General features: G+C 36.1%; 1 protein-coding gene across 3 annotated transcripts in view; it reads left to right on the top strand.

Annotated features, from left to right (window-relative positions):
- The window catches only part of PCCA (propionyl-CoA carboxylase subunit alpha), a 357,444-nt gene that overhangs the window by 253,606 nt on the left and 95,603 nt on the right, over positions 1–8,235 (top strand). The gene's annotated exons all lie outside the window — the stretch shown is intronic.

The raw sequence follows: 8,235 nt of genomic DNA, 5'->3' as shown, positions 1-8,235 counted from the left end.
CCCTCCCACCCTCCCTATCCCATCCCTCTAGGTCATCACAAAGCATCGAGTTGATCTCTTTGTGCTATGCAGCAGCTTCCCACTAGCCATCCATTTTACATTTGGTAGCGTATAAATGTCAATACTACTCTCACTTCATCCCAGCCTCCCCTCCCTGCCTGTGCCCTCAAGTCTGTTCTCTACGTCTGCATCTTTATTCCTGCCCTGCCACTAGGTTCATCAGTACCGCTTTTTAAAATTCCATATATATGTGTTAGCATACAGTATTTGCTTTTCTCTTTTCTGACTTACTTCACTCTGTATGACAGACTGTAGGTCCATCCACCTCACTACAGATAACTCAATTTCGTTGCTTTTTATGGCTGAGTAATATTCCATTGTATATATGTGCCACATCTTCTCTATCCATTCATCTGTTGATGGACATTTAGGTTACTTCCATGTCCTGGCTATTGTAAATAGTGCTGCAGTGAACACTGGGGTGCATGTGTCTGTTTGAATTATGGTTTTCTCAGGGTATATGCCCAGTAGTGGGATTGCTGGGTCATATGGCAGTTCTATTTTTAGTTTTTTGAGGAACCTCCATACTGTTCTCCGTAGTGGCTCTATCAATTTATATTCCCACCAGCAGTGCAGGAGGGTTTCCCTTTTCTCCACACTCTCTCCAGCATTTGTTGTTTCTAGATTTTTTGACAATGGCCATTCTGAATGGTGTGAGGCGATACCTCATTGTGGTTTTGATTTGCATTTCTCTAATGATTAGTGATATTGAGCATCTTTTCATGTATTTGTTGGCCATCTGTATGTCTTCTTTGGAGAAATGTCTGTTTAGGTCTTCTGCCCATTTTTGAATTGGGTTTTTTTTGATATTGAGCTGCATGAGCTGCTTGTCTATTTGTGAGATTAATCCTTTGTCAGTTGCAGAATATTCGTTTGCAAATAATTTCTCCCATTCTAAGGGTTGTCTTTTCATTTTGTTTATGGTTTCCTTTGCTGTGCAAAAGCTTTTAAGTTTCATTAGGTCCCATTTGTTTATTTTTGTTTTTATTTCCCTTACTCTAGGAGGTGGGTCAGAAAGGATCTTGCTGTGATTTATGTCATAGAGTGTTCTCCCTATGTTTTCCTCTAAGAGTTTTATAGTGTCTGGCCTTACATTTAGGTCTTTAAGGAGTTTATTATTGTGTATGTTATTTAGGAGTGTATTTTTGTGTATGCTGTTAGGGTGTGTTCTGATTTCATTCTTTTACATGTATCTATCCATTTTTCCCAGCACCACTCATTGAAGAGGCTGTCTTTTCTCCATTGTATATTCTTGCCTCCTTTGTCAAAGATAAGGTGTGTGGGTTTATCTCTGGGCTTTCTATCCTTTTTCATTGATCTATATTTCTGTTTTTGTGCCAGTACCATACTGTTCTGATTACTGTAGCTCTGTAGTATAGTCTGAAGTCAGGGAGCCTGATTCCTCCAACTCCATTTTTCTTAAGATTGCTTTGGCTCTTCAGAGTCTTTTGTGTTTCCATACAAATCGTAAAATTTCTTGTTCTAGTTCTGTGAAAAATGCCTTTGGTAATTTGATAGGGATTGCATTGAACCTGTAGATTGCTTTGGGTAGTATAGTCATTTTTACAGTATTGATTTGTCCAATCTGGGAGCATGGTATATCTCTCCATCTGTTTATGTTATCTTTGATTTCTTTCATCAGTGTTCTATAGTTTTCTAAGTACAGGTCTTTTGCCTCCTTAGGTAGGTTTATTCCTATGTATTTTATTCTTTTTGTTGCAATGGTGAATGGGATTATTTCCTTAATTTCTCTCTCTGATCTTTCATTGTTAGTGTATAGGAATGCAAGAGATTTCTCTGCATACATTTTGTATCCTGCAACTTTACCAAATTCATTGATTAGTTCTGGTAGTTTTCTGGTGGCATCTTTAGGATTTTCTATGTATTGTTTTATTTTTTAAAGGCAGTTTATTTCTAAGGTAGAATTACAAAATAAATTATGCCTCTTGTTTCTAACTCAGTGTTTAAATCTCACAAAGGTAGATATTGCTTGAAATTTTAAGATTTAGTACAAATGACTTTGGGTACATTTTGTGTGGATGGATTTGCTCTTAGCCTATTGCCATGCCAGCATGATGATGGGTTTATATTGTGCTTGCCTAATTTTGTTACTTGCCTTTTTATAAAACATGCTGCGTATGTTTAGACGTGCAATGTATGGTTTCTTATGGAACAAGAGTAAGGAAACCATCTGGAGATTAAACATAGCACAATCCTCTGTTGTAAATAGCCATGGACAAACTTGTGAGTGGCTAGCAAATTCACCCAATTAGACAAAAAGTACTTATGATTAGCTTTTAAAATCTAATGATGGCTACCTGAGAACTAACTTAAATATCTCTCTTTAATCATACAGGTCCAGCTTGATTAATAGAGGAATTGTTGTTGCTTATTGTTTTTATGATCAGATTTGAAAGCAAGTTTAGAAGAATTTATGATTTTGTTTATAGCTGGCTACCAGAAACACCAGTGAAGTGTGAGAGCAGTGGTGACTGGCAAGGTTGCTGGTGGTGGGTGTTGTTTTCCATTAGTTTAACTTATCAAAGATTGAAGAAAGATCTGTTTCATTTCATTCCACTTACTACTTTAGGTACACTGATGGATGTTGCAACCTAAAGTTGGATCTAAATCAAGTATTTTAGGTTTCATCTATTCCGTTGGGTTTTAAATTACATATCCACACCACGCCACACCATACATTAAGAACTTTACCTCAGTGGAGAGGTGTTTCTTTTTTGTTGAGTTTAGCATACCAGCTTGGAGTTAAGCTGCAATACAAGAAATATACTAATTTACCAGGAGGATATTCTTGCTAGCACTCTGTATGTATCATTTGCTTATTCAAGCAGTAAAACTTCAACAAGAGGAGGTAATTTTGCTTAGATTTCTTGATTTGAATTGTTCTACTACTTGGCGCTGGGTGGAAAAAGGAAAAACATCATATTGAAAGCATTGTTCTGTTAATGAAGTTGCTTGTCCTTTTTTGTGCCAAATTTGGCAGGTAAAGTGACCGTTTATCCTGCTTGCTGGAGCTGGAGAATAGATTGGTGAGGAAAAGCAGCAGTTTAAGTAATGACACTAGATAGAATGTGGTACGTTGTATACATCTCCCATACTTTTAGATATTGACATGCAAGTTTTATTTCTCTTTAGTAATGCACTTTGCCTTTAACCACTATATTACTTCCAGTAGCTTTCATCAGCTACATGCAATTTGCTTCAATTGTGAAATTGAAAAAAATACTGTGTTGTTATTAATTATAATAAACCAAAGTGAAGCATTTTGATCTGAGGATAAATTAACGACTGTATTTTGTTTCGGGTATTTCAAAAGTATTTCATGTTTTTAAATTAGGGACAATTATTTAAAATTTAAAAAGTAAGGATGAAATATACACATTAATTAGTAGAAAGACATTAAGATCAAATTCCAGATGTTCATGATTTCTTCCATGTTAAATATACTTTGCTCTTTTATATGTGCTTTAATTTTTGACTTACAAATTCTAAAAGAGAAATTTTCACCAAAAATCTTGTTCTAAAATGAGAAACATCTCATTCAAAATATGAATAGGTGATTTTTAAAAAGTTAGTCATGTGTTCAAATGAAATCCGTGAATTTAGCATTAGTGAAACTTTGAAGTAAATGTATAATTCACTAAGTTTCTTATAAATTACATTGTCCCTACTTATAAAACTTTAGGATTTTAAAAATTATTATTACTGTTATAGTTCATAATGTAGTGGCTAAACATGCCCTCTCCCTGTAAAAGAAGAAATCCTCTATTGAAGCTAATATGCAAAATTTTTTTTTTTTTTTTTTTTAAAGTGGATTGGTGAATTTGTAGACTTGCAAATGTTAACACAAAAACAGTTAGGGTTTGGTGTTGCTGAAACTTGTAACCATCAGTCCTTTCTGCCCACTAAACCAACTGGTAGGCAGGTGCAAATATTACAAAATCTAACATCGCAATTGACACTAATTGGCATAGTTGTTGGCAGTCTTATCAGAAAGCAAAGGGCTGAATGGTTGAATGGATTTAGAGAACTTGAATGATAATAAGCATTTTTATATGCATCTTGAATTACTTTTGTGACCCAGACTAACAGGAACACTTCATTCTGACCTCATCCTTCAATGAACAGAAATTATAGAAAGCATAATATGCAGTGTGTGTGTGTGATTACTGATTGTTTTTCAGGTAACCTTTTACAGCTCTCTGCTCCATTACCCACTTCCCACCTCTCCCCACCCGCCTTCCAGGGCTCAAAGAAACCAAAGTATATGTGTGGAATAAAAAGGAGATAACCATTATGACTGAATATTAAAGCAATTTTTTGATTGATTTTTTTTTTTTTTTGCCAAAAGCTTGATGAGTGTCAGTACTTTAGGCTAAACTTAATAAAACATATTCGTTGAGTTTATGGATGAAACAAGAAGTCTGGGATTTGCTTCTAAATGGTCTTGGAGCAGGTGGGCAAATCAGTGGGGCTATAGATGAAACAAGATTGGCTTTAAGTGGGTAAGTTTTGAACTTGGGTGATGGAACCATAGAGGTTTATTAAGCTATTCTAGCTGTTTCTGCATATGTTTGAAATTTTCCACTACAGAAGGGTGCTTGTTTGTTGGTTGGTTTCATATGCTTACTGACCTTACCCCCTACTATTATAAGGTCTTCCGTATTTGGCCAGTTCCATCCCGATACCTGTTTTAAAATTTTTTCCTGATTCCTTTTATCAAAAGTGACTCATCTAAAGAGAGAGCTATATAACCTAATAAACTAATCTGTGTGCTCATGCACAAATGAGTTAATTTCTAGGTAGTGTGATTATAACAGGAGCTTTCTAAAGACACTTCCTTAATGGAAAGGAATGACTCCCAGATGGAATTTTTAATCACTGGGGTGGGTCTTTGTGCCTGTTCTGTCTGTATGACGACCACCCCTCACAGAGTATTAACAATTGTAAGGTTGTGTAATGCTTGATCTTAGCATTTTTGTCCTAGAGATAATGATGTATTTTCCTTCAGTAGAAATACTTTCCATAAAGAAAGTGTTTTTCTTTATGTGAGTTAGGAGATGGTGTGACTCTTGTTTGCCTTATGTTTGCTCCTGTAGGTATTTCTATGTTTTTTGTCCCCTCTCCACCTCCAAATGATTTAGAATTACCTGTGTTAAAAAGTAGAGTTGAGTCTTGTTTCATGCACTCAGAGGTCCCTTTTGCAAAGAAGTGTCTAGGGAGAGAAGCTTGCTAGAGGCTTCAGCTTGAAAGTTAAGGGCTGAAAACAGTCACTGTCACCCTTCCTTCTCTCTACTGGTTATTACATAGATGAGTAGTTTATATAAATTTTGTACTCTGCTTTTAATCAAAGTTCCCTTGAGATTTATTACAATCAAGTAAACATAAACTTTTTAGAAGGTGTTTAAGATGTTAATTCTCGACTGGTAAGAAGTGGAGAAGCCAAGATAAATTTTTAGGCTGTTGCTTCTTTTTCCATGCTTTTGGGCTGTACAGAGGATTGATTTGGGTTGATCCTTATTTCAAAGTAGCATTGCTTGAAATATTTTAGATTTTTAATAGCTTTCTAAGGAACTGAAATGTAAAAACAATTTCAGTGTTTCTTTTTTAGTTTGTGGCTCTGGAGGAATGAATGTTGTTTGCTCATTAATCTCCTGTACTATTCTTGATTGTTCTCCATTCATCCCTTTTCTTGTTAGCTTTTAGTATGGCCATGATAGGTGTATTATGTCTAGTAACTGCTATCAGAACTGATGTATTATATTGGCCCTGGCCTTTTTTCAAGGCTCCTGGAGAAGTGCAAGGCTTATTCTCCTTTCTGTTTGGGAGCATAGTTTTACAAATAATAAAATGGTCTTACTTTGTAATCATCAGAATTAAAAGGATTTATCTAACAATTTGAATGGATGATTTTATTTGTGTGGACATGAAAGTGAATGGGATAGAATTTTAAATAGCATTTAAAATTTGTTTTGAAACTCTGTCTGCCTCTAAATGACCTCTGTTAAATGTGCTTGGATGCGTACCTGCGAGTAAGGTTTGGGGTGTTCACCTCTGAAATACTACATCCTTTGTAGATTTTGTTTCATCAGAGGGCCGATGGAGTCCTTTATGTTGTTGGATAACTGTAATCTGCTATTTTAAGCACATATGGATTTTTTAAATACAGGTATTATCAACAATTTATAGGACATTGTGACTAAACGTATTTTTACTTAGAAGTTACTTTATTGGTCTTACCAAAAGCTGTCTTGGGTGTTTTGAATCAGAACTATATTGTCAGTGGTCAACAGTCTAAAATAAAAGCCACTTATCTGTATGACATGTAGTAAGAGTATGAAAGCAAGTTATTATGCTTTTATCTGCTTTATGTTGTGCTATTTAAGTTAAAAACATAGCTTTGGGAGCTTTCCAGTAATTCTGTAATCATGAAAATAAAAGATTTTCTATCTCCTGAAATTAGATAATTTTTAATACAACAGGTGCTCATCTAGGACACACCGATCTTCACCATCAAAGCACTGTGCTAGGCTCTTCATGAGGGACATGAAGGAACAAGACATCAGCCAGCCTTCATGAGGTTGGTTGGGAGGTGTTGGGATCAGTGCACTAATGATTGTGACATAAGGCATAATTTGATAAGTGCATAGAGATACAAAATGTTATAGAAATTCAAAAAAAAAAAGGGAAGATACTGTCCAGTCTAGCGGAGGACTACAGATGATGTAACTGTCTTCAGGGGGGATGGAGCAGAAAGTCAAGAGCAAACGGACACAATAAAGAACTTAATATCATGGGTAATGAACGGACGGTAGACATCTGTTAGGCTGAGCTGACTGTTCCAAGTTTAGGGAATAGTGGGAATAAAGATCAGGGAATAGGTTCTGTGCACGTTTGTTGAATGTAAGAGAAAGAGGGGAGAAAAATTGGAACGATAGCTCGCTAGATGGAGACCATTAGTACTACAAGACCTTGAGGGCCACATTGAGAAGTTAAAATTGTATTTATTAAGCAACCAGAAGCCAAGAAAGATTTTGAGCTGAGAAAACTCATAAGACACAATAAAGCCACATTATTGACTGGTTAGTGGAAATAAATAGAATTGTAGAAGACGGGTGATAGGGCTTTGGGAAGGTTTTCTGTTTGGATGGGTTGAGAGCAGGAAAAGAAAGAAAGGAAGAGAGTTTGTATTTAGCCTAGTAGTTGATAACAGAATTTGGGGAGGGGTAGACTAGGGAGATGTCAGCAATAGTGGGAGGAGAAAGGGCCAAGCAAGTCAAATTTAGTGGATGGAGTATTTTTCAGGATGAGTCAGCTTTTGTCAGCCCCACTTGTGACATGACTCAGTCTGTAAACCATCTCTCCCTATGGCCACGTTGGCTTGATTAATTGACAGTGTGGACTGGAATTCTTTGGTACCAAGCAGGACTGTCCAAATAGTTGGCCTGACCCGAAGATCTATTTTCTTTAACTTTTTATGGAAAATTAAAAGTATACACAAAATTGAGAGAATAGTACAGTGAGTACCATGCACCAGTTTTGTTTTACCTAGCCTTGCTCACCTTTTAAAAATTTACCTGGAGTATTTCAAGGCAGATACCATAGCATATTCTACAAATCGATGCTTTTTTTTTTTTTTTTTTGGTGCGGGGGGTCGGGGGGCCGGTTGTTGTGTTGCAGAAGATCTTCCAGTGTCCTAAATTTGCAAACCTGTATCGGGCATCTAGTACACTGTTCCTTTTTTATCCAAAGAGAAACCTATTTCTTTTTAAATTTCACATCAGTATCAAATCAGTTGACCTTTTAAAAGTTGAAGCACCTGAAATATATTTAGGGAAGAAGCTACATGTGTATGTTGGACAAACTGAGAAAGACAAAAGTAGCAAACTTACTGTTAGGTGGATAATAGAAAGCTGGTTTTCACTGTCAGAGAAGAGAGATACAAATGTAGAATTGGGGAGACTAGGATTGGATCAGAGAGATCAGTGTGAACTCAGGATTTTTTTATAGGTAGATATAGAAACAGACCTAGATGCATTTACTAACTGCTTAATGTTACAGTGGACAAACTTGGCAGGAACCTTCTCAATCAATGACAAAGTCACCTCATTGGTAATGGGACAGGTTGACATCATGTGTCTCCTGGTATGATGCTAA

This window comes from Aethalodelphis obliquidens, unplaced genomic scaffold, assembly GCF_003676395.1.
Source record: "Aethalodelphis obliquidens isolate GAN/ISIS:26980383/991018 unplaced genomic scaffold, ASM367639v1 scaffold15, whole genome shotgun sequence".
NCBI lineage: Eukaryota > Metazoa > Chordata > Mammalia > Artiodactyla > Delphinidae > Aethalodelphis > Aethalodelphis obliquidens.
This window is presented reverse-complemented; position numbering and strand designations above follow the sequence as displayed.